The sequence below is a fragment of the Choloepus didactylus genome, chromosome 5, assembly GCF_015220235.1.
Source record: "Choloepus didactylus isolate mChoDid1 chromosome 5, mChoDid1.pri, whole genome shotgun sequence".
Lineage (NCBI taxonomy): Eukaryota > Metazoa > Chordata > Mammalia > Pilosa > Megalonychidae > Choloepus > Choloepus didactylus.
This window is the reverse complement of record NC_051311.1, coordinates 9,981,585-10,007,436: the sequence shown is the minus strand read 5'-3', so window position 1 is coordinate 10,007,436 and position 25,852 is coordinate 9,981,585. Positions and strand designations below refer to the sequence as shown.

General features: G+C 42.8%; 2 protein-coding genes across 7 annotated transcripts in view; one reads left to right on the top strand and one right to left on the bottom strand.

Moving 5' to 3' along the window:
* The window catches only part of LOC119535544 (ankyrin repeat domain-containing protein 26-like), a 961,331-nt gene that overhangs the window by 802,790 nt on the left and 132,689 nt on the right, over window positions 1-25,852 (top strand). The window lies entirely within an intron of this gene.
* LOC119535549 (amyloid beta precursor protein binding family B member 1 interacting protein) overlaps window positions 1-25,852 on the bottom strand; it is a 113,357-nt gene that overhangs the window by 77,278 nt on the left and 10,227 nt on the right. The window contains exon 1 of one of the 2 annotated variants that reach the window (XM_037837904.1): window positions 9,535-9,558. The exons of the other annotated variant lie outside the window; for it this stretch is intronic. The gene's annotated coding sequence lies outside the window, so the exon portion shown is untranslated. Of the gene's footprint in view, window positions 1-9,534; window positions 9,559-25,852 lie in introns of those variants that run through there. 2 annotated transcript variants of the gene reach the window in all.

The following is a 25,852-nucleotide window of genomic DNA, read 5'->3' as shown; positions in this document are numbered from 1 at the left end:
TTCTCTCTTTTTGATTTTGTCAGTCTAGCTAGGGGCTTGTCAATCTTGTTGATCTTCTCAAAGAACCAACTTTTGGTGATATTTATCCTTTCTATTGTTTTTTTGTTCTCTATGTCATTTATTTCTGCTTTAATCCTTGTTATTTCTTTTCTTGTACTTGGTTTAGGATTGGTTTGCTGTTCATTTTCTAGCTTCTTCAGTTGATCCATTAGTTCTTTGATTTTGGCTCTTTCTTCCTTTTTAATATATGCGTTTAGTGCTATAAATTTCCCCCTTAGCACTGCTTTTGCTGCATCCCATAGGTTTTGGTATGTTGTGTTCTCATTTTCATTCGTCTCTATATATTTAGCAATTTCTCCTGCTATTTCTTCTTTAACCCACTGATTGTTTAGGAGTGTGTTGTTTAACCTCCAGGTATTTGTGAATTTTCTAAGTCTCTGATGGTTATTGACTTCTAATTGTATTCCATTGTGGTCAGAGAATGTGCTTTGAATAATTTCAATCTTTTTAAATTTATTGAGGCTTGTTTTATGTCCCAGCATATGATCTATTCTGGAGAAAGTTCCGTGAGCACTAGAAAAGTATGTGTATCCTGTTGATTTGGGATGTAATGTCCTGTAGATGTCTGTTAAATCTAATTCATTTATCAGATTGTTTAGGTTTTCAATTTCCTTATTGGTCTTCTGTCTGGTTGATCTATCTATAGGAGAGAGTGATGTGTTGAAGTCTCCCACAATTATTGTGGAAACATCAATTGCTTCCTTTAGTTTTGCCAATGTTTCTCTCATGTATTTTGTGGCACCTTGATTGGGTGCATAGACATTTACGATTGTTATTTCTTCTTGCTGAATTGCCCCTTTTATTAGTATGTAGTGGCCTTCTTTGTCTCTCAAAACATCCCTGCATTTGAAGTCTATTTTATCTGAGATTAATATTGCTACACCTGCTTTCTTTTGGCTGTAGCTTGCATGAAATATTTTTTTCCATCCTTTCACTTTCAGTTTCTTTGTGTCCCTGTGTCTAAGATGAGTCTCTTGTATGCAACATATTGATGGTTCATTTTTTTTGATCCATTCTGCGAATCTATATCTTTTAATTGGGGAGTTTAATCCATTTACATTCAACGTTAAAACCGTGAAGGCATTTCTTGAATCGGCCATCTTATCCTTTGGATTATGTTTGCCATATTTTTCCCTCTCTCTATTAATATCCTTTATTGTACCCATACCGAATCTCTTAGTACTGAACCTTTCTCCAAGTCTCTCTGTCCTGTCTTTGTTTCTCTGTCTGTAGGGCTCCCTTTAGTATCTCCAGTAGGGCAGGTCTCTTGTTAGCAAATTCTCTCAGCATTTCTTTGTCTGTGAAAAATTTAAGCTCTCCCTCAAATTTGAAGGAGAGCTTTGCTGGATAAAGTATTCTTGGCTGGAAATTCCTCTCACTCAGAATTTTAAATATATCGTGCCACTGCCTTCTCGCCTCCATGGTGGCTGCTGAGTAGTCACTACTTAGTCTTATGCTGTTTCCTTTGTATGTGGTGAATTGCTTTTCTCTTGCTGCTTTCAGAACTTGCTCCTTCTCTTCTATGTTTGACAGTGTGATCAGTATATGTCTCGGAGTGGGTTTTTTTGGATTTATTCTATTTGGAGTTCGCTGAGCATTTATGATTTGTGTATTTATGTTGTTTAGAAGATTTGGGAAGTTTTCCCCAACAATTTCTTTGAATACTCTTCCTAGACCTTTACCCTTTTCTTCCCCTTCTGGGACACCAATGAGTCTTATATTCGGACGTTTCATATTATCTATCATATCCCTGAGGTCCATTTCGAGTTTTTCAATTTTTTTCCCCATTCTTTCTTTTATGTTTTCATTTTCCATTCTGTCATCTTCCAGGTCACTGATTCGTTGTTCAACTTCCTCTAGTCTTGTACTATGAGTGTCCAGAATCTTTTTAATTTGGTCAACAGTTTCTTTAATTTCCATAAGATCATCCATTTTTTTATTTAGTCTTGCAATGTCTTCTTTATGCTCTTCTAGGGTCTTCTTGATTTCCTTCATATCCCGTACTAGGGTCTCATTGTTCATCTTTAGTTCTTTGAGTAGCTGCTCTAGGTGTGTCTCTTCTGGTCTTTTGATTTGGGTGCTTGGGCTTGGGTTATCCATATCGTCTGGTTTTTTCATATGCTTTATAATTTTCTGTTGTTTTTGGCCTCGTGGCATTTGCTGACCTTGATAGGGTTCTTTTAGGGTTTGTAGACCAGTTGAAGTCCTTATCTCTAATTTATCAGATCTACAGCTTCGTGGAGTACACTTTCTCTAACTAACCAGCAGGTGGCGTCCACGAGCCACCTGTTCTCCACAAGCCAGATCTCCCCTGCTTAGCCTTTTTGGTGAGTGGGGGAGTGAGTCTTGTGGGGCCCAATTGGTGTCCCAAGCTTGCGTGTGTAGTTGGTGTTGCCTGCCCTGTATGTGGGGCGTGTTTCTGGGCAGTCGGGGAGGGGGGGTGGCCCTAACAATCAAATCTCCCTGATGATCCTAGAGTTTTAAAGCTACTGCAATAGTCTAATCCTTCAGTTCAGTCCTGCCACAGTTTGTCTCTGCCACTGACCCACAAGTCTTTGGTATTGGCGTATGGCTCCTGAGACTTGCAAGTGGGCCCCTCTTCCAGGCTGTGCACCCCGGGTCCTCTGTTGAGGCGATGACTGTGCTATGTCGCAGGTGAGTGCCGTCCCCCCAGGGCAGTTCTGGGCTGCTGGGCTGTGTTGGGAGGCTCCCAGTCTGCTCAAATGATGGCTGAATGGGGCTCTGTTAATTCACACTGCTCCCCCTTCCCAGCTCTGGGACATTCAGCTGAGGTTGCAGGGAAGGCTAATGTCCACGCCCAGTTTTGTGGTGTGTGCCTGTTATTTGAAGCACTTCCGTCACACTGGGTTGTCTGGGGCAGCTCTGGGCTATGGGGCTGGCGATGGGCAGGAGTGTTTCCTGTCCACCAGGATGGTGGCTGTGAGCGGACACCCCCCTTTTCTTGGGAAGTTGTGTTGTTTAGTGAATTTTCTCAGCCACTGGATTATTGCCTTTTGTCTCAGAGCTCTCTTAGTTCTGCTCTTGACTTGACGTGCCCAAATTTCAATTCTTTGAAGCTTTCTGTATTGAGCTTCTTAGAGTAATTGTTTTAGAAAAAGCAAAAAGGGTTTAAAAAAAAAAAAAAAAAAAAACGGCCCTCCTCAGAGATCTAATGGGTTATTGAAATGCTAATAGACAAAGCAACCAGGGCCATTAAGGAAAAGTGCCCAGGGCAGAGAGATCAGCCTTGCTTCGGGATTTGCATATGTGCCTCAAGGCCTGATCTCCGCCCTTCCCCTTTCTGTGTTCACCAGAACTCCAAAAATCCTCCGCTTTTATTTTGGAGTTTTTCGTGTTGTTTTTTTTCTATGCTTGTCTCCTCTCTGCTGGGCTGGCTGCTCTCAGAGTCTCTGGTGTCTGGCCTCAGTCTATCTATGGTTGGAGTTTGAATCAGTAGAATGAGTTTCCGGTAAGAGCAGCCACTGCAATTCTCCCTTCTCCTTCCTGGAGCTGACAGCCCCTCCTCCCCCGGGACTGAGCCTGGCAGGGAGGGGCGCGGGTCCCCTGGCCGCAAAAACTTACAGATTTCGCTGATCTCAGCAGTTCCACGTTTTCATGAGTGTTGTATGAAGTATGCCCAAAGACAGATTGCTCTGTGGTGTCCAGTCCACGCAGTTCCTGGCTTTTTACCTACTTTCCTGGAGGAGTAACTAAAACATACAGCTCACCAGTCTGCCATCTTGCCCCGCCTCTCCTATCATATATTTCTTAGTTCAGGTTGCCAGTGTTTATCTACAGTTAGTTAGCCAGAGCAAAACTATCACCAGAATTAATGAAAAAAAATTTCTCAAAAACCTGAGACTCTGTTAATATCAATTTGCTTTCATATTTTTATAATTGTTAAATTAAAAAAAATAGCCAGTCATGTTGATGCTTTCAAGGAAAAAAAATAGCAAAAACATTACAACAGATACAAAAGAGAACATTTAAAAAAATCTGTCCATGATAGGGGTCACTCTCAGTGAGGACTGTATCCAAACGATCTCAAATGGTGGTACTGGAGGAAACCAAGAAGTAGCTGAGGGTATGAAGTGATGGAAAATGCTCTACAGCATTAAATTTCACCTGATTCCTTCAGTGTTGCATTTTTTCAAAATGCGATGAAAGCCCTCATCAAGAGGAAGTGGTTCACTGAACACCACACCACATGGCTGCATGTTTTCTCAGTCTGTGTGTGTTGGAGGAAGGGAGGTAAAAGTTTCTGTGTAACATAAAACAGGAAACAGAAGTATCTCTAAAATTACACATGTCACATAATTTACTCAACAAAGAACGAAGTTGGAGAAATCTCTTAGGCCAACTTTACCAGTTGTGCACAGCATACCTGAGATCCGTGAAAATTTTCAGAAAAAGGTTAACACATAGATACTCAATTAACAGACTAATTGAACAACACAGACCAACAGAACCATCAGTCACAAAAGAAACGTGTATGGTGTTGTGTATATCCATGTATATCACACTGCAGAAAGAGACAAGATGACAGGATAATTTGGGAAGCAATATTGTGATGGCAAAAATTATATTGAAATAACACTGGTAAATGAAAACATCATGAAACAGCAAGATTTACTTCGGTAATTTAAAAAACACTGAGAGGGTGCTTTGAAAAGTGTTAAGATTTTGGCAGAGTATAAATAAAAAAAAATAAATGGGCTGCCACATTTTTAAAAAGTATGATTTTTAAATATACTTATTTCCAAACTGCTTTGCTTTTGAGTGAGCACGGGGTGGGGATGTGGCAGCCATAAAAGGTTGGCTCCGTCTCGCTCTACAGGAGGTGAGAAGTGAGATGGCTGAGTGAGATCCAGAGTGTTCTCCAGGGCTCTGACATAAAATAGCAGGAGGCCCAGGTGAGCCCAGGATCTCACTTCCGCTCTCCGGTGGCCTTGCTGCATCCAGGAGGCAGCTGTAGACTAGTTTCACCTGCACATGCATGGGCAGGAAAGAGGTTTGTCTTGGGATTTTCTTTAGTTCCCATTTTATTCTATTCTAAGCATCTATATAAGGAATGGGGAACTGTTCTATGTGACACGAAACCAAAGTGAAACATCATTCAGGGTTTTTTGAAGACACAAAAATAGAAAATATTCTATTCACTCACTTTATAAATAAAGACCATAAACAAAACTCCTGGAAAGAATGATCTGTTATTCACTGCCTCTCATTCATCCCTATTGCTCTCGAATCGACCCGTCATACTTTCGCTCCCTCCACATCACCAAGCTGTTTTTGCCAGGATTCCCAGTGACCTTCACGTTGCTAAGTCTGATGGCGGCTTAGTCACTCTCTCGCCCATCAGGTAACCCTGTTGGTCACTCCCTATGGGAAACAGTCTCTTCACCGGCTCCCTTTCCCAAATGGCTCCTTCTCCGCCTTTCCTCCCCGTTGAGGCTGAGTCCCCACGGCTGCCACAAGGTACCACAAGCAGGGTGGTTTCAAACAACAGACTTGTCTTGTCCCACAGTTCTGGAGGCTGGAAGGCCAAAGTCAAGGTGTCAGTAGGGCCGGGCTCCCTCTGAAACCTGATGGAGAGCCCTTCCTCTCCTCTTCCATTCTGGAGTTTGCAAGGAGCACCAAGGACTGGTATTTCTTGACCTGTGGAAACATCACTCCCACCTCTGCCTCCGTCATCACATGGCCGTCTTCTCTCTTGGGTCTGTCCACCTGTGTCTCAATCCTTTTCTTATAAGGACACCAGTCATCTTGCAACAGGACTAACCCGAATCTAGTTTGGTTTTATCTTAACTAATAACTTCTTCAAAGACCCTATTTCCAAATTGAGGTCACATTCACAGGACCAAGAAGGCAGGACTTGAACATGTGTCTTTGGGGGACATACTTCAGTCCATGTCAGAGGCCGGTTTACCTTGAAGCTAATAAGGTTCAGGGCTCCGCTTGCAGGCCCTTTCTAAAACTGCACGATTGGCTTGCTTGGATATAACTGGGTAGCGGTCCTAAGACTTGGGGTGGGGCTGGTGGGCTGCAGACACTATCTCCACTTCCCTCAGGCCCCCAGCAACACCTGCCCATGTGGACCTCACGGACATTGGGACCCCATCTTCTACCCTGAGGAGAAGATCTGAAGGAGCTGCTGTTCAGTTCTGCTCTGCTACCTGCCTGGGGTCACCTTGACCCAGCCACCATGGCCCCAGGACCAGCCTTGCAATTAGGAGGGCACAAGAACAGATGGCTGTGTGGTCCTGGCTAAGCTGGACCAGCTGCTGCCTGGGCCACTGGGGGTCATTGGGGGCCATCAGGGGCCATAGGGAACCACTGCAGACCATCAGGGACCATTGAGGAACTCTGGGGACCATTATGGGGCCACGGAGGACCACTGGGGTTCATTGGAGGCCCTGGGGGCCATTGGGGACCATCAGGAGCCATTGGGGACCACTGGGGAACATCAGGCTCATCAGAGACCACTGGGGACCCCTGAGAGGCATCAGGAGCTTTGGTGCCATTGGAGACCTCGGAAGCAAGCCCTGTCTATGGAGAGCAAAGCCTGTCGTTGTCTGTGGTCTTGTTCCTGAGGAAGCAGCACAGCCAGAGCAAGAACCCACAGAGGAAGTTACAGATGAAGTCTTGCTGTAGGAAGTGTGGCAAAAAGTGAGGCAAAAGAAACCTTTTTTTCTAAACTATCAATAAAAAAATTAAGTTTGATCAACCATGCTGGAGGAAAGACTGAACTACCTGTTATCTCTGTAGAAAATCATATTTCAAATTCATCGTCATGTGACGAGGTGATCAGAGGTAGGAAGGAATGTCAGAGGTGGATCAGGCAGTTGTTTGGTAAAGATAAACATAAGAATGCTACGTTTTAGATTTTGTAATGGTGGTGGCAGTTGTCAGGTTTTTAACATCAGTAATTTGTTGTGATTTCCTTTCTCTAAATATTCACTTTTGTTCTTCATTTTCTATTCATTCTCCTGTATTCCTTCTTGTTTTAAAGGGAGGACCCCCCAAATTGTATATGCTTCAGCCCCCCAAGGTCCTGGGCCCAGCCTGCCTATCTCTGGGCCTTTCTTTTCAGCTCCCCTGGCTTATTCCACGACTCTCCGATCTGTTTCTCTCCCGCCCACCGCCACCCCCAGCCTCAGGCTCCCTCACTTCTCTCTCTCCATTTCACACAGTTAAAGACCCACTTAGCAGCCCCCTTGCCCTCTGACTTTGCCAGCTTTAACTATGCTTTCACAGGGGCTCCCCAGCTGTTCCTGGGGCACAGCCAGCGTTTCTCTCCCGCGCACCCCTCTTCTGTACTCCCCTAGGTGGCCGCCCCTCCCCGCCTCCAGGTCCTTGCCAGCTCATCCCCTGACCCCCCTGCTTCAAAACCAACTCTCCCCACCATGCCAGCCCCCCGGTCTGTATTTTCTCCCCGCTGCTCTCTGCGGCCAGAATTTGGACTGCTTTTTGCTCACTGCTGGATTCCCGACAACTAGGGACAATGCAGATGCACGGGAGAAGGTCAGTAAATAGTGGTCAAATGAATGGATGAGTAAACAGATTAAAAATGAAACACATTCATCTCAGCTCCACAAGGGCAGGGACGGAGGCTCTTTCACCTTCGCATCTCTAGTGCCACGCACAGTGCCTGCCTGGGTTGCAGAAGGCCTTTGGAAGTACTCATTGAATAAATAAATGACTTTTTGGGGAGCAGTGGACGAGAAATGAAGAGAAGAATTAAAGGAAAACAATTTGACAACCAGCATGGTAATAATACAGGCCAGAGTTGTGTGACAGATGCTGACAGCTTTGGGTCAGAGGCTGTTGCACACTGTGGTTATACAGAAGCATCTCCACACACGCCCCTCTGCAAAGCGCAGAGTTCAATGGCAAATATCTGGTAGACCCAACTTTAACTGAATGACCAAGCTTAGCATGATCACGGGGGGACAACGTGGCATCAGCGTTCCCTCATGTGGTGCTCAGGACATGACGTCACCCGTGTAACATCACTGCCATACTGGTTAATCTAATCCAGAGCCTAATGCAGAGGAACCCACCAGACAAATCCAAACTGAGGGGCATTCTGCAAAACAAACAAACAGAATGAGTGCTCTGAAATCTTCAAATAAAAAAAAAAAAAGACATTATGGGATAGTTTAGAAAATTTGGTCATAGACTATATATCAGAAGATTACTGATATCAATTACATTTCCTGAGTGTGATAATTATATTGTTGTTGTGGAGGAGAATGCCGTTGTTCTTTAGAGATAAATGATAAAAACAATAGAGAACACATGTGGCAAAATATTTTAAAAATCAGTGAATTTGGGTAAAGGGCATATGGGTCTCCATTGTACTCTTCTCACAAATCTTTTCAGGGTTTGAAACTTTTCAAAACCAAAAGTTGGGGGATGAAAGAACCAGTGTTTTGAGTCAGACAGGTCTGGGTTAAAGAAAAAACAAGGGAGAAGGAGGAGGAGGGGAGCAAAATGAAAAGTAGATGCAGGCAAAGACAAAGTAAAAGAAAAAAATTTTACAATCTATCCTGTGCACTGCTGACATGTTACCTCATTTACTTCTCAAAAACAAACAACAAAAAACAACCACGTGGGGGTAGATAGTATTACTTCCATTTTCACAGACTTGTGTCAGGATCTGAGTGACTTGCCCAAGGTCACACAGCTAATTCGGGGTAGGATGGGATTCAAACGCAAGTCCCATCTCTTTGATCACAGTGTTCCTGGTTTAGCCAGGAAATAAGTCACGAAGACAAAGAGTCAGAGCATGGGAGGGCAAGAAAGAAAGACGCAGGTGGGAAAAGATCTGTAGACGTGTGACACACTTCCAGGGGGTGGTGCATATGCAAACACACACAAAGGAAAAGTGAGGGAAGAAAAAGGCATCAGTACAGACAGTCAAAGACAAACAGGCTTCCTGGGGTCTCGCCCCATCTCAAAGGAGGGTCCTCCATCACAGATCTCTGCAACTGGGCTGTGTTCGCACAGACGGATAGGACTACGGTGTGACCAAACAGCACTCTCCACCTTGGAGTGGATAACACGAAGCCAAGGTCTATACCTGGGCATGGCCTTGAGTCTCACCCAAGTCTAGTGGAAGAGGGACAGCCAAATACGCCTGGGCCTGGGCATCCTGCCTAACAAATAGGTGGAGGGAGCCAATGCTAAACGGGTGCAGCGTTTCTGTTTGGGGTGATGGGGACGTTCTGGCAATGGATGATGGTGATGGTTGTACAGGACTGCAAATGTGATTAACACCAGTGAATTGTATACTTGCAAGTGGTTAAAATGGGAAACATTATTCTGTATTTATATTACCACAGTACAAATTTAAAAAATGAAAACAGAAATTATAAAAAAGTACAAAAAAGAAGTAAAAAGGCTGAAGCATGAATTTTCTGGCAATCACAAGATTTTGGTTGACAGTTAGAAAAAATTCATCTCCTCTACCTTCCAACCTCAAATTGGAGATGCTTCTCAAAGAATGTGGAGAAGGAAGAAGGGGAGCAGGTCAAAACACTCAGGCTTCAATTTTTCATTTCGCTTTGGCAAGGAAGACTAATGACTTTCTAGTGCAAGGAAGATTCCTGTGCGTGAGTCTTAAAATCCTTAAATATCCCAGCATGGGAATAGTAGTGTCAGATGGCTTGTTAATCTCCAGGAGAGCAGACAGGATGCTTGCTCAAGGTTCCTCAGAATCAAGAGTCGTGATCTAGTCCATCAGCTAAGTAGTGAAAACGGGTTGTGTCCACTGAGGCACGGAAATCAGCACGAGACAGAGCAAGAATTCCAGACTTTGCTTGTAATGCTGCATCCGGCTCCCGAGAGCGGAATCTGCTACCAGCCTCCTGCTGTAGAACTGGGGTGGGGGTGGCGGATCAGTTTTGTGAGTTTTTTCTAATTGCAAAATAAACCCATAGGTTGTTGCAGGACATCAAAAATCACTGAAACCAAAAGGAAAAAAAAAAAGACAAAATAGTTCCTCAATTAAAAAATGTCTGTGTTTTCATTTTAATGCCCCTGAAACTGTGATGCCTCAAACAATGTAATGAAACTTTGGCCGCCAGCAGGAGGCAGCTGTGAAGCAGCTTCTCTCAGCTACGGAGAGCAGCCTACAAGGGGTCTTTGGCTGAGTTATTTGCATTGGCAGCGAAGACACAGTTGAACTGTGAATTTAAATACACTTAAACATGGATTCCAAATGGTCACTTAAAAGCTTTCAAAGAGATTCACGATGATGCACCACTGAAATACAAAGCTACCTTTTGGGGCACACTGCTGTCCCCAGGCCAGACCAGGAACTAGTCAGCAGAAATGGCTGAAGCTCCCAGAATGTGACTTTCAAAGTCAAGAGAGATAGATGCAACCGATTTATACACCATGAAGGATTATCTTTCAGGTGCCAAATGTCTACCAACCAAATGCATCCAGCTGCAATTCAAAAGACATCATTTAACATCCAGCAATACTTAATTCAATAAAGAAAAAATAAAACAATCTCTGTGTTTAGCCAAAGAAGAAACAGAAAAAAATCCATGAATATTCTTTGATAAACCTCAAAATTATGTTGTCCATTGTGAATGTAATTAATGCCACTGACTTGTGTGCTCGAAGGTGTTTCAAATGGGAAATGTTATGTTGCACACGTGTTAATACAATAAAAAGAAATTACACTGTCAACTCTAAAGATTCTAAGGAGCAAGACTGTGGCTTGGGTAACGGCCAGTGGCCAGTTCCTGGATGCTCTGCAAGCCCCAGAATCTTTAGAGTCTCAATTTGAGGAGGAGAAAACTTGTGCTTTATATATAATGGTAAGAAGAAGAAAAGAAATGTAACTCTGTGAACAACCGTATACTGTGATCTCTTAATGTTTCTAAACATTTAATGTAGCACCCCCCCACCTCCAAAAAGAGAATGTTATTAAATTAATCAATGAAGTATATTAACAAAGTCAAAAGTTCTCAAGACAAGAACTGAAAATTGACCTTTGGCTTTAAGCACCCAGGGGACACAGCTTATCTTTGGAGGACAACAGAGGGTGGAAGCCAAACTGAGTGCCTTTAAGTGAGGGCAAAGCAGAGATAATAACACAACCAACTTTCCTGAGAAGCTGAGGTCCATCTGGCAGGTGGCAATTCTACAGCACTCTCTTCTCTGTCATTCAGAGCTCTTCCAAAGCCCCTGTCCCGGCTCTGAGTATCTTCCATGTGGACACACGGTGCCATAGTGTAACCGACTCTATTCTTGGAAATTTTTACTGTTGGCTTTTCTTTCGAAGATAGGCGAACATGAGCCAGACATGTTTTCAGTTGCAGAAAAACTACATGTAGCACTGCTTAACGATAAAACTGGAAATATTAACCAATTGTTACCTTTCTGCAGGGTGAGGGGTTTTCTGGTTTTGTGTTTTGGTAAATGTTCTCCTCCTTGCACCAAAAATTCCACAGGATCGGGGATACTGGTAAACCATTAGTGCCTTACATCCAGCGTGGCAAACTGCCTGAGGACCGAAACAGTCCCTGTCCCCTTTATTTCTCTCTGTTTGGAAGTGTTTATGGCCAATTCTGCGACTGGCTTTATATCCAAAATATGACACATGCCATGGAAAAAAATCTTTATCAGTTTTAATTTTTTTCCTAATTCTCTTAGTAAATTTTCTTTCTTCTTTCTCAAAGATGCTACTGACAATAATTTTCACTCTCCTAACTTGAATCAAGAAAGGAACTGAATTGTTATTCTCCACGTTCAAGATGATTCTTCCCTTAAATTAAAACAAACAAAAACATAATTTCCAATATTTTTTTTCCCAAATCATCTTCCACCAGAAGCCCAGGGCCCAGCATGGGGGTTTTCATTTTGTGTGCAATTTTCCTTTTGATATATGGGTGCATCTAGGGGGTCCTGCTGGCTAGGGGACCCCTGAGAGACAGGCAAGACCTCTTCTGCATGCCCAGGCTGAAACCCAGTGCTGCCACTTATTGCTGAGTAGCCTTCAGCAAGTTAGCTAACCTCGAAGCCTCCTGGTTTTCTCACCCTTGAAAAGGTGTGATAATGATAACGAGCTACTTCATGGGGGGAGAGAGAGAGACAGAGAGAGAGACAGAGAGAGAGAATGCTCAGAGCAGGCCTGGCTTAGCTCTAATTGCTCAGTAAGTGCAGCTCTTTCTAGGACAAGATTTGGAACTGCACCCATCTTTAGCCTCCCTAGAGGGCTGATGAGCAAGGGCAGGGAGTGGGCCAGCCACCTTGGCTGTGGCTTTGGAGAGGAAGGGCGACGAGGACTGGGGTGGGCATGCTGTTAGAGTCAGTGGTTTCCCCACCAGGCTGCTCCCTCTTGCCCCAGCCCCTCCCCACCCCCTCCCCACCTGGCCCCGAGGAAGATCTTGGTGGGAGATGGGGATAAGGGTGGAGGACAGGAGGGTGGGAATCATGAGCTGAAAAAAAGGGAGAAGTTTTTAAAAAACGAAAGGACTTTATCTTTTGAGGCTCCAAAGGAAACCAAGAACCCAAGGGCTCTCTCTTTTGAGGTTTGTGTTGGGACTGCTTAGAATAACAGCCAGCCCCACATGAGTTGCACTGAGGTCAAGAGAGGAAGGCAGGAGCTGTCACCTCAGGAAGCCAAGCAGCAACTGGAGCAGAAGCGTCCTGCCAGGGCAGCACCAGATGCAGCCGGGAGCTCCAGAACCAGCAGCAGGGATGGCTGCAGATCTTTGTGCAGGAAACAAACATCCACGAGTTCACTGATGCTCCGGGGAATCCCTGAATGAGCCAGGGTGAGCCTGTGAGCGGGGACTGGGAGTCGCCACGAAGACGGCTAGAGCAGGGCTATTACTTATTTGCTGTTATAATAACTGAACTTCCCGTTGTCCCATCAGGAGGGTACCACCTAGAGAACTAGGCAACACACACACATAGTGAGCTCTCGTTTATTTTCACACAAACCCATCTACCTACATGGTGGTAGGCTGGCGTTTCATTCCATCATTCTTCTCTTCTGAGCTCATTCATTAGCTCAAGAAACATGTACAGAATGCAAACTCCCTATCAGACCCCATGTAATTGCTGGGTCCACATCCTGAATATTTGTTAAATGACTGAATAAAGATCATTCATAAAAAGATGGGGAGACGTGATAACTTAGCATCGCATGGCAGCAATTTAGAAGGCCTAAGTAAAATAATAGGAAATCAGAGAAGAGAGACCATTACTTTTCTTGGGGTGAGGAGATGCCCTGGGCAGCCCGAGGACAGGGGTGGGGTGGGGGTGGGGTGCTGGGTGGGTGGGAGCTGCAGATTTCGGTTAAGGGCTCGAGCATGGGCCTTGGAGTCTCAGAGACCCTGGCTCAGCTCTGTGTTTCCTGCAGTGTGATGTTGGGAAAGCTCCTCAGCCTTCACAGCCTCAGCGTCTTCATCTCTAAAAATAGTGGTTGCAGTTACTATCAACGTTGCTTTTATAGTTGGGACATGACTCTTAAGGCGAGTCAAGTGCTCTGCGTGAGCAAGCTAGTGAGGCCAATGCTGATCTTGGGGTTTGGTTCTGCATTTTCTCTGCAACGGGGACTCTAAAGTGAGCTTCCCCAGACCAGCAGTGTCAGTATAGCCTTGGAAACTTATTGGAAATGCAATTCTTGGACTTCACCCCAAAATTATTGAATGAGAAACTCTAGGGACAGGACAGATAAGGTGTATTTTACAAAGCCTTCCATGGAATTCTATTACACACTGAAGTTTGGAGCCCCCACTCTACAAGTACACGGCAAAGTCCAAAAAAATGAAAGGCACAAGGATTATGAGAGCAACCAAAACTGTTAACCAGGACAAATGATTTCTGTTCTGTTTCAACCAGGGAAAGAAGGCAAAGGTGGCTCTCTCACACCCTCCATATCTCAATGTTAAAAATACATTAGAAATGATCACATATTTTTGCTCTTTAGAGGTTCAGAATGAAAAAGAATCTGGCGTTTATCCTATGTGTTAGTAATTGGGCTGTCTTACCATTAAGAGCACTCAATTCCTATAGAAATCTGGAGCGATTCCTTTCCTTACCCACACACAAGACCCAGAGTCACAGCATGCTAATGGTGGTTTTACACATGGGCCCCAATTCTCTGACACTTTTTCCCATCAAGACATGGGGTTCATGTCCCTTCCCCTTGTATCAGAGCAGGCCTGTGACTGCTTTGTGCCACGTACGGTGGACGTGATGCCATGTGATTTTGGAGAGTAGGCCGCTAAAGGCCACCCACCAGGGCCTCTTGAAGGTCACTCCCCAGACGCTCCTTCCGGGAGCCCGGCTGCCACGGGGTGAGAGGCCCAACCTTCAGAGAGGGTCACCGAAGGGGCTCTGGTGCCCAGTCCCAGCCCAGTCCATGCTGGTGCATGAAACCTTCCAGAAGATTCGTCTCCAGCATCTGGGTCTGTTCAGGGTTTCCCAGCTGAGAAAAGGACATCACGGAGCTAAGACAAGTGATGCCCGCTGTGGCCAAATTCCTGATGCACAGAACCTGTGAGCTTGGTAAGATGGATTGTCTGACACCACTAAGTTTGGCATGGTTTGTTTATGTAGCAAAAGATAAAAGGAACAAATAACCATATACTAAGCACTGTGCCATGCTCTTTGTTATACCTCTCATCCTTTCAACTGCTCTGCAAAATACATTGTCCCCACTTTGCAAATGAAGAAACAGAGGTTCGGAGAAGATAAGGATCCTGGCAAGGGCACAGGGCTAGTTTATGTCAAAACGTAGCCCCTAAAAAAGTCCAAAATGTCAGCCTCTTGGCATTGAGAATTAGGAAATGGCAAACATTAAGAACTAATAATGACACAAATATGCTGTTTCCTTTTGTCTTTCAAAAGGTTAATGATTTTTCTAGGGAGATTTTGAATATTGTATCCACTCATCAGGAGATACAAAAATCATAATTAATGTATTATTAATTATAATGGTTAATTCATATGCCATTATAATATATAATGTCATTAATTATTAATTTAATTTCTTTTATCATAATTATGAGATGTTCTTCAGGAAGAATACCGAAATTTGTGTCCGTGAATAAGCCAACTCGATAGAAAATCACCTGTCTACAGAGCATCACTAACAATAAATAGACTAAGTTCTAAGGACATTTATGAAGCAAAGAAGGACATCTGTCAGGTCAATGGGCATCTGATAATATTTAACTGCTCCATGTGAGTTTCTTCAATTTCTCTTTGAAGGATACTCACAATTTCTTATGGGCATTATTTTTATACATGGCAAATCAGGGCCTTTTCGTTTAGTTACATTTTTCTCCTTACGTTCTATATGGGATCACAACCCATTTGCAACTACTGCATTTTTCAGTTCTCTCGTGCAGCTGTGAGAAAGTACAAGTAGAGAATGGAAAGAATGTCTTTGGAAACACAGAAAGCCCCAGTGTTCTTTGCCAGTGTTATTAAGACCACTAAAGCCAATTCTCTGTTTAATTCATGCATCAACAAAATAAAAGCAGTGAATCAGGAACTCAGAATTACTCTTGATGGTCATGAAAACGGATGTGAATGTGATGACTTGATGATTCAAACTGGTTTCAAATGCTAACCACTGCTGACCATAAGCAACTTACTTGACCTTGGTGAGCCTCTGTTTCTTCATCTATCAAGTGGGGATAGTAAAACCTAATTCATAAAATTATCATGAGGACTAAATTAGCAGAGTCAGACTCTAGTCGGTAACCAGCACATAGTGGTGCATGCATATATTTAGATATATTTTAAATGCGCTGAAAACTTCAAGTTCTAAATCATAGTTAGTGAATATACCCTCTCTCCTAAAGTTCCAATGAAATGCTCCATAGTAATTCTGGAAAGCAAGGAAGAATTGGTGTCCCCAGACCAAAAATTCTGAAGAATTTCTGGAAGCTGTTAAGTAGAAGAGTGTGCTGGTTTCAATGTATTATGTCCCCCAAAATGCCATTATCTTTGATGTGATCTTGTGTGGGCAGACGTATCAGTGTTGATTAGATTGTAATTCTTTGAGTGTTTCCATGGAGATGCACCCCACCCAACTGTGGGTGATGACTCTGATTGGATAGTTTCCATGGAGGTGTGACCCCACCCATTCAGGGTGGGTCTAAATGCAATCACTGGAGCCATATAAATGAGCTGACAAACAGAAGGAACTCAGTGCAGCTGAGAGTGACCCTTTGAAGAGGAGCTACAGCCAAGAGGGACACTTTGAAGAATGCACTGGAACTGAGAGAGGAGCTTCAGCTTACAGAGACATTTCGGAGACGGCCTTTGAAAGCAGACTTTTGCTCTGAAGAAGCTAAGAGAGGACAAACGCCCCAAGAGCAACTGCGAGTGACATTTTTGAGGAGCTGAAGCCTTGAGAGGAACGTCCTGGGAGAAAGCCATTTTGAAACCAGAACTTCAGAGCAGACACCAGCCACATGCCTTCCCAGCTAACAGAGGTTTTCTGGATGCCATTGGCTATCCTCCAGTGAAGGTACCCAAATGTGGATATGTTACCTTGGACACTTTATGACCTTAAGACTGTAACTGTGTAACCAGATAACCTCCCTTTTATAAAAGCCAGTCCATCTCTGGTGTTTTGCATTCTGGTAGCGTTAGCAAACTGGAACAAAGAGATTATATATATTGAAAAGCTCGAGCTAAGGAAAACAGCAGACCAAGGTCTAGGGAGAGGTGCTCAAGATGGAACCCAGAAAAATGCCCACGCTCAGAGTCAGCAGGGATGGGAGCCCAGGGTCACCCACTGGAGGAGGAGTTAATTGAAGGACTGACTGCCATGGGCCAGCTGATTTCTCTGTCTCAGGAAAAAGGAGGTGCCTCATTGCCTCCAGTCTAAAATCAGCAAGAACCCTTGCCTCAAATAATGCAGGATTGTCTCACGGTTCCTAAGGTGGGCCTTGAGCTGTCCAAAATAAGTAGAGCAGTGCCCAGAAAATTTGGGGCCCCACAACTGTCAGGTAGACCCCAACCAACTATGCAGTCAATCGATCTGAAGAGTGGGAAGAGAGCGTCACAGCCTAGTAAAGGAGACCAAGAGCTCAGGTGTTCCACCCCCAGAGAATAGGGCCTTGGCAAATAGCATTGGCAGATTGCCTTATCTCTATCCCAACCAAAGGGGGAGCTTCTGATCTGTGAATCCCCACCCTCATCTGCAGACTCTTCTGCTTGCTACAGAAAAAGATTTTTGCAGCCATACCACCTTCCTGTATTCATTATTCTAGTCCTTCAGTTACAACTATGAATCCACAACCAAGAAATATTTGAGGAAAAAGAAGAGCATGGGAGCATCAAGACTAAAAACCAGAATACTGACCCCTGAGTAAGCAGTTAATGAAAAAAAACAGAAGAGAGATTTTTAAAAATTCCAGTTGACAGTCTTCAGAGAGATTTAATATGACAATGCAACAAGAACAAGTTGCTATTAAGACAAAAACAATCAGACAAAAAAAACAGCAAATTGATAATACTTATAAATATTGATGCAACAATTCCAAATACAATTTCAGAAAGCTGATTTCATAAATATATTAAAAATAGTACATGATAACCAGGAATGCAAGGATGGCTTACCAATAGGAGACATATTAGAGTAATTCACTAAATTAAAATATAAAATGATAGACCAGAGATCATCTCAGTACATGATCAGGTAGCTGGTAAAATCCAGCGCTCATTCCTGATCAAAACCACTTTGCGAGGTCTTAGAGGGTCGGTACTTTCCTTAACTTGAAAAGTGTAACAACAGTAACCCACAACCACCACCGTTCTAATGGTGAAACACCAAAAGTGTTCCTGGTAAAGTCAGACACAAGCCAAAGGGTCCCCCCGTTACTGATACCATTTACTTTTGTCCTGGGGGTCCTCACCAATATAAGTCAAGAAAAAGATCTCAAATTTATAGATACTCTGAGCCAGGATTTGGCAAACTTTTCCTTTAAATGGCCAGATAGCAAATATCTTAGGCTTTGTGGATGTACAGTCCTTGCTGCAACTACTCAAGGCCGCTGTTGTTAGGGAAAAGCTGCCATGGACAGTATGTCAATAAACAAGCATGGCTATGTGCCAATAAAACTTTATTTACAAAAGCAGCTGGGGTTGATCTGGCCCATGGCCACAGAGAAAAGACAAAATTAGTAGTATAGCAGATTCAAGCGAACCAAGTGAGACAAAGAATTAGAAAGGTGGCTGATGTGAAGTAAATATATACAAACAAGAGAATTCCTACATATCCAGCAACAAATATGAGAAAATGATAAAGCAAAAAGATCAAGTTTATTTACAACAGCAGCACAAGTTATGAAAAACTCAGAAATAAATAATAAGCAATTTGCCAATTCTAGACAGAGAAAACTATGAAACTATGTGGTGGAGAAAAAGACCTCAACAAATGCAGACAACACCAGGCTACTAAAAGGGAACATTCAGTAGTGTGAAGATGCCACTTCTCCCTAAACGGATATAAAACTTTTTGTAATTTCAACGGAAGTTCCAAATGGATTAAAACAAAAGAAAGCAAAACAATGCCAAGCTGATTCTAAAGTTCATCTGAGAATAAAAGATGTGTAATAATAATAACAAAAATATATTGCAAAGAAAAATAAAAAAAATATTTTGGCACTTTGAGATTGACACAGACAAACCAAACGAAAAGAACAGAGAATGCAAAATTGGAATTTAATGTATGATAAAGTTGGCCATTAATAAGCAGTAGAAAAATAATAGATTAATAAATGGTTTGGAAACAACTGGTTACCCCTTTGGGAAAATTAACGTTAGACTCCTACCCCCTCATCATACTCAAACTAATGTAAAGTTGGATTAAGACTCTGTAAAAAGCAAAACTAACAGAGTCATAAAAGGAAAAAGGAGTTTTGTTTTCCTTTTTTGTGTGTGCATATTTTGTGGGGCTACCACCCCAGCACTCTGAGCGTCTGCCCCGAGGGCTCTCCATCGTGCCTTTCCCAGATGCCTCTGCAGTGAGGATTCTACCTGAGGTCTGTAGGCAGACACATTCAGGGGATGCCGTGCAGGCAGAAATGAGCCACATGAAGTGAAAGTCACTGGCTGTCCTGGGGCAGCTGTGGGGTCCCTGTTGCTTTAGATGGAGGAGTGGGTGTGGGCAGCACTGAGGTTTCGGCTGGAACATTCTGCATGGGATGACTGGCATCTCCTGGTGTGTGCTGGTTTGGATCTGTCATGTACCCCATAAAAGACCATGTTCTTTAAATCCCACCTTGTGGGGGCAGACCTATGGTGGGTGGGACCTTTTGATTAGATTGTTTCCGTGGAAGTGTGACTCTGCCCGTTCAAGGTGGGTCTTAATCCTTTATTGGAGTCCTTTAAGAGAGCTCACACAGAAAGAGAGCAGAGAGAAACTGAGAGAGACAGTTTGAAGAAACACTAAGATATGTAATCCAGAGTTTGTTCCCAGGAGAAGCTAAGAGAGAACTTAAAACAGAAGCCCAGAGACATTTTGGAGAAAGCCATGGAAACCAGAAGCTAAACCCGGGAGAGAAGGTTCAGCAGAGACAGCCATGTGCTTTCCCATGTGACAGAGGAACCCCAGATGCCATTGGCCTTTTCTTCAGAGAAGGTATCGTCCTGTTGATGCCTTAATTGGGACATTTCATGGCCTGGCAACTGTAAATTTCTGAACTAATAAACCCCCACTGTAAAAGCCATTCCATTTCTGGTATATTGCATTTTGGCAGCTTTAGCAAACTGGAGCATGGTATTTCATTCCTGACACTCCCCCAAGTTCCCTAAGCAACACAGACCTTGCGCTTTCTGCAGAATCTAGAGTGGGTTCTGTTTTCTAAACATAACAAATAGCGAGGCATTTTCTAGGCATGTCATAAAATCCAGGAGCTTTAAAGGAGATTAGCAGATTTCATTACATTCATTCATTTAAACACAAATACCAGGGATAGAGCAGAGAACAAAACAGATTCCCTGCCCTCAATGGGCTAACATTCCAGGGTGGTGCAAGCAAATATTAAGGACTTTTTAATGACAAAATATGCCATAAACAAAGACAAAAGCCAAATGACAGATTAAGAGGAAATATCTGCAAAACATACAAGAAACAAAGGATTAATATGCATAATAATTAAGAATATCTGTCAACCAATGAGCAAAAGAAATACAACCAAAGAGAAAAATGAGCAAAGGATATATGAACAGGTAATCCACAGATGGCCAATAATCTTACAGAAAAATACTCAACCCTACTTATAATTATAGAAATGCAAATCAAATAAAGCCATACCACTTTTTAAAACCTACCGTTTTGGCAAAAACAATAAAGATGGATGTGGTTGGCTGAATAACAACCCCCAAATATATCTATATCCTGACCCCTGGATGTGATCCTATATGGCAAAGGGAATTTGCAGTGGTGATTAAGTGATTAAGTGGAGGATCTTGAAATGAGATTTTCCTGGATTATCCTGGCCGGCCCAAGGTCAGCACAAAGGACCATGCGAGAGGGAGGCAGGGGGGTCAGAGAAAGAGAGGAGGTCACGTCATGACACCAGAAGCAGAGACAGACACCTTGGAGACGGAGGGAGGGCCACAAGCCAAGGAATACAAGTGGCTACGAAAAGCTGAAAAAGGAAAGAAACAGAGTCTTCCTCAGGGTTTCCAGAAGGAAGCGGCCCTGCCGAGCCCTGACTTTAGCCCACAGATTTCACAGGTCCACAGCTGGAGGAGAATTTTGCCCCAGGACAAACCATGCCTGTAACTATTTTGATGAGACTTTGTACTTAATATTGCTACTGATGCCAGCTACGTGCCTTCCTGTTTGACAGAGGAGCCCTGGATGCCAGCAGCCTTTCTTCAGAGATGGTATCATCCCGTTGATGCCCTAATTGGGACATTTTCATGGCCTTAGAATTGTAAATTTGTAAACTAATAAATCCCCATTGTAAAAGCTAACCCACTTCTGGTATGTTGCATTCCAGAAGCTTTAGCAAACAGAAACACATCCCTTCTCATTTCCGGGAGCTGATCTGAAGAAGACAAGCATCTTACAGCAGTTTCTCGTATTTCTTGCTTAGACTCTAAAAATTCGTAGTGAAAAGGAGATGCAAATGAAACTGTGTCCTTTATTTGTTGCTTCTGCTTATCTTTAAAAAGGGTGTTTTGTTTAATTTTGGTTACTATATTTAGTAGGAATGACTACATTCCTGTGAGTATTTTTCTTGTAAATTAGCTAATAATTTTATTTACTTTCTCTGGAGGCGATAACTGCAATTAAGAATTTGGTATTAATTCATACTGATTCAGAACTGGGTCATCACTGAAGTTTACAGCTAAGAACATATTCTACTTATGCCAGTTCTTTTGAAGACTAAATGGATGTTGTATAGAAAATAATCCTAAAGATGTGGCTGGTAGGTTATGACCTTTGCAATGGTAATGCATTTCCTCTCTCTGTTTGACTAATGGATAAAAATAAAGATATTAAAGAGGATTCAGGTAAAAATTAGGCTTAGTTTGTAAGATATTTATTGGAAAACTCAGCACATGCCAGAAAACCGATAAATTCCCCAAAGGAGAAACTGGACAGGCCACATTCTCTGACCAAAATATAATAATAATAAAAATTAATAATACACGATTAAGGAAAGTAAAAAAATATTTAGGTAAAAAGCATTTTCCTAACAACTTAAGGATTATCAAAGAAAATTTCAAAATGACAACAACAAACTATTTAGAAAATACCCACAGGAAAAACTATAAACACACACACACCCAATTTAGTCACTGCCAAACTCAGGGTAAATTTTGGAGGGGAAAAAAAACAGAAACACTTCCGCAATGATAATAATTGAAATTAGAACAATAATAGTGTAGGCATAAAGCAGATAACAATGTAATGGAACAGAATGTAGAAATATATCAAGAATATCTAAGAATTTGTCTCTTTATGATCTTTCCAGAATCTAAAATATAAAATAAAATATATTCTTAATTTTGAGTGGCTAGTTTATAGAATCTTGGCTTTGTGCCTGCTTTACCGTTAATAATTTGTTTCAGACAATTGTTCAGTGATGTCTCAATATAAAAGACAAATTATATATGAAGATCCAATTAATATTCATTTTGATATGGGCTCTGAGAGAAAAAGGTGGTACCAGAATATGTACTTGGCTAATTTTTTCAATTAGATTTTCATGAAACTTTTCAGAAAAGTCACAGTGAAACTTTCAAGAAGCCATCAATTAAATTCTTATACCTTCCTTACCATTCACCTTCCCTATTGTCCAAGGGGGCTGTCTTGACAAAGGTAAAAATACCCAGATTTCATAAATGTGAATAAATATGCAGCGTTTACCACAAGTTTATCATTTCAGAAAAGTGATTTAGCCATTTTATCTGAGATCCAGATTATCTCTGGGATATGTCAGTCCTCCCTGATCTCTGCTTTATATTATACTTATTCCTATTATCTAATCTCTGTAGACATTGAAGCAGAAAAATCTTCCTGATCTAAGTATCCATCTCTCCCCTCATTCATAAGCCCTTCGATTATACTTCCTGTTGCCTGAAAGCAACAGGGCGTCAATAATACACGACCAGAGTCAATCTCTTACTCTTCCCAGCCCCCTCTTCTCCGGCCCAGCTCCGGTCCCCCTGGTTTGCCAACACAGGTTGTTCTCTAGCAAGATCGAAGCCAGAGGTTATCCCGGGCATTGGAAAGACCAGTACAGAGGCCCATGGATGAAAATCAGATCTAGGGTCAGGAATGGAACGGAGCAGTGAAATCACAGACCGTGATGAGGACCTGGGCAGAAGATACCAAAAATCACTTGTGAGAGGTACCAGAATTGTGGACCTGAAACTGAGGGCCCTCAGCAGGAAGTGACAACGCAGGTGAACCAAGGAGAGGACGTGCAGGGCGAGCTGTCTTCACAGCCATGGAGGTTTGCAGTGACCAGGCTCCGTGTTGCCTGCCCGAGTCTTAAAAGAACCACTCAACACACCTGTCTCCTCCCCGCAGGGAACCCAGATATCACATTATAAATCTGTCCTCATCGATAGCCCTCTTTGTCTCCCCAAAGCCTTTCTTCTCTGGAACGTCAGGGGCATCTTGTGCCCTCCCGTTCCTGAGTTCCCCAGTTGGAACGTCAGTGTGTGTGGTCCATGGAACCTTCCGAAAGCCTCATGAACTTGCCCCATTCTTCCCCAAACTGCCATCCTAGTTCAAGCTTCCACATCTCTCACCAGGGTGCCGCCATCTGCTCACTAGTTCTTTCTCAGAATCTGGTTTCTCTGACTTAAAGTCGGCCTCTACAATGCCATCAGGAGTTTCTTCCTAAAACCCAGTTTTGTTCATATCACTTCAATTGGCAAAACTTTGCATGGCTCTCTACTGTCCATCGGATTTAATGTAAACTCCTTAATGTGGCATTCAAATCTTTCCACAGTCCACCCCATCAACCTCTCATACGTCCTCTTCCAGAAATCAGTCCTGGATTTCCAGATCATGAAATCTAGCCTGCTGCTCACACTACAGTTCCCTTTAGAACAAGATCTTTGACTTAACATACCGAACTCAGAGCACAGGTCACTTCTGATGCATCCTTTTACCCTCCCAGTGGGTTAGAAAGTGCCTGCCTTGGACACACACCCTGTGCTCAATATTTTTCTTAAACAGCTTTATTGAGATAGAATTCACATGCCATACAACTTGCCCATTTAAAGTGTACAATCAATTTTAGTATACCCACAGGGCTCTGCAACCATCACCACAATCTAATTTTAGAACATCCCCCTGCCAATAGCCATTGGCAGTCATTCTCCAAGCCACTCCCCTGGCCACCTCCCCCTGCCAGCCCTGGGCAACCATCAGTCGACCCTCTGTCTCTGTAAATTGGCCTAATCTGGGTATTTCATTTAGACAGAATCATACACTATGTGGCCCTTGGTGACTAGCTTCTTTCATTTAGCATACTGCTTTCCAAGTTCATCGGTACTGTAGCAGGTATTAGCATTTCGTTACTCTTATTGATGAATATTTTATTGTATTGAAACACTAAATTTTCTTATTCATTCCTCAGTTCATGGACATTTGGTTGTTTCCACTTTTCAGCTACTATGAATAATGCCGCTATGAACAGTGATGTACAGGTCTTGCGTGGATATATGTTTTCCTTTCTCTTGGGAGAAACACCTAGGAGTGGTCATATGGTCACTCAAGTTTAACTTTCTCAGGAACCACCAGGCTATTTTCCAAAGCTGTGGCATGATTTTACATTCCACCAGCAGTGCATGAGGGCTCCAATTTCCACACATTCTTACCAGCACCTATTACAGACTGTCTTTTTGATGATAGCCAGCTAGCAGGTGTGAAGTGGTATCTCACTTGTAGTTTTGATTTGCATTTCTCTGATGACTAATGATGTGGACTAACTTTTCAGGTGCTTATTGGTCATTCTGATATATTATTTGGAGAAATGTGTATTCAGATCCTTTGCCTATTTTAGAATTGGGTTTTATGTCTTTTTAAAAATTATTATTGGGTTGCAAGACTCCTTTAAATATTCTGGATACAAGACCCTTATCAGATATATAACTTGCAAATACTTTTTCTTATTTTGTGCATTGTCCTTTTACTTTCTTTATGGTATCATTTGCAGCACAAAAGTTTTTAATTTTGATGTAGTCCCAATTATCACCTTTTTCTTTTGTCAGTTGTGCCTTTGGTGTTATATCTAAGAAACCGCTGCTAAACTCAAGGTCACAAAGATTTACTCCTATGTTTTCTTCTAAAAAAAAAATTTTAGCTTTTACATTTACATTTATGATCCACTTTGAGTTAACTTTTGTGTATGGTGTGAGTCAGTATTTAATGGATGCTATTGAGAGCACAGTGTTTTAATACCTAAAGGGGGAAAAAAGCTCTTTCTCTTTCTGTGACGCGATAATTTACAGTCCTCTCCACATTCAATCAAAAAACACTGAGTCATTTGTGCCAAATGCATGTAGCAGTGAACCAGGCATCACACCACATTAATAAGAAACTGTAGCAATAAGTATTATCCTGCTACAATTCAGGACCAATCCAAAAAGACTTAGGGTAAATTTGTGATTTTGCCTCCAAAGAGCCCATTTCCAGGAAGTCTGGTTTAAATTGAGTCCATCCCAAAGAAAGATTATTGATTAATCCAGCAGGGAAATGAAATTCAGTTTAAAAACACAGACCCTACGCCCCCGAATCAGGGTGGGCAATAATCTGTATTGCGGGAGGCCTTATAGAGAGAAACCGGATGCTGGAGAAAACCATAGGAAGCTGCCAGAACTCAGCAGGAGCTGGGAGAGCAGACACAGGGGAGAGAGACGGGCGCATGATGGAGGCGGATGTCACCCACGGAGCCCAAGGACTGCACCTAGCAAGCACCAAACACTGCACCCTTGGGAGAAAGCACGGCCTGGCTGACACCTTGATTTGGGACTTGTAATGACTGAAGCCAGGGAACGATGAAGTGCTCTTGTTAAGCCGACCGGTGGGTGGTGTTTATCACAGCAGCCCCAGCAGATTGATGGGCTCATCCCCCGTCCACTCCCAACACACCACTCCCATCCCGGCTCCATCTCCTTCTCCTCATTAAACTTTTGCTTGTAGTGAAAGCATTTTGTTTCTCGAGCCCTGCATGCAACGTCTGCGTTATCTCTGTGCTGTCCTTCCCATTTCTCTCCACTCATCTAAGTTCCACCAACTACGCAAGGCCAGTTCAATGTCAACTGC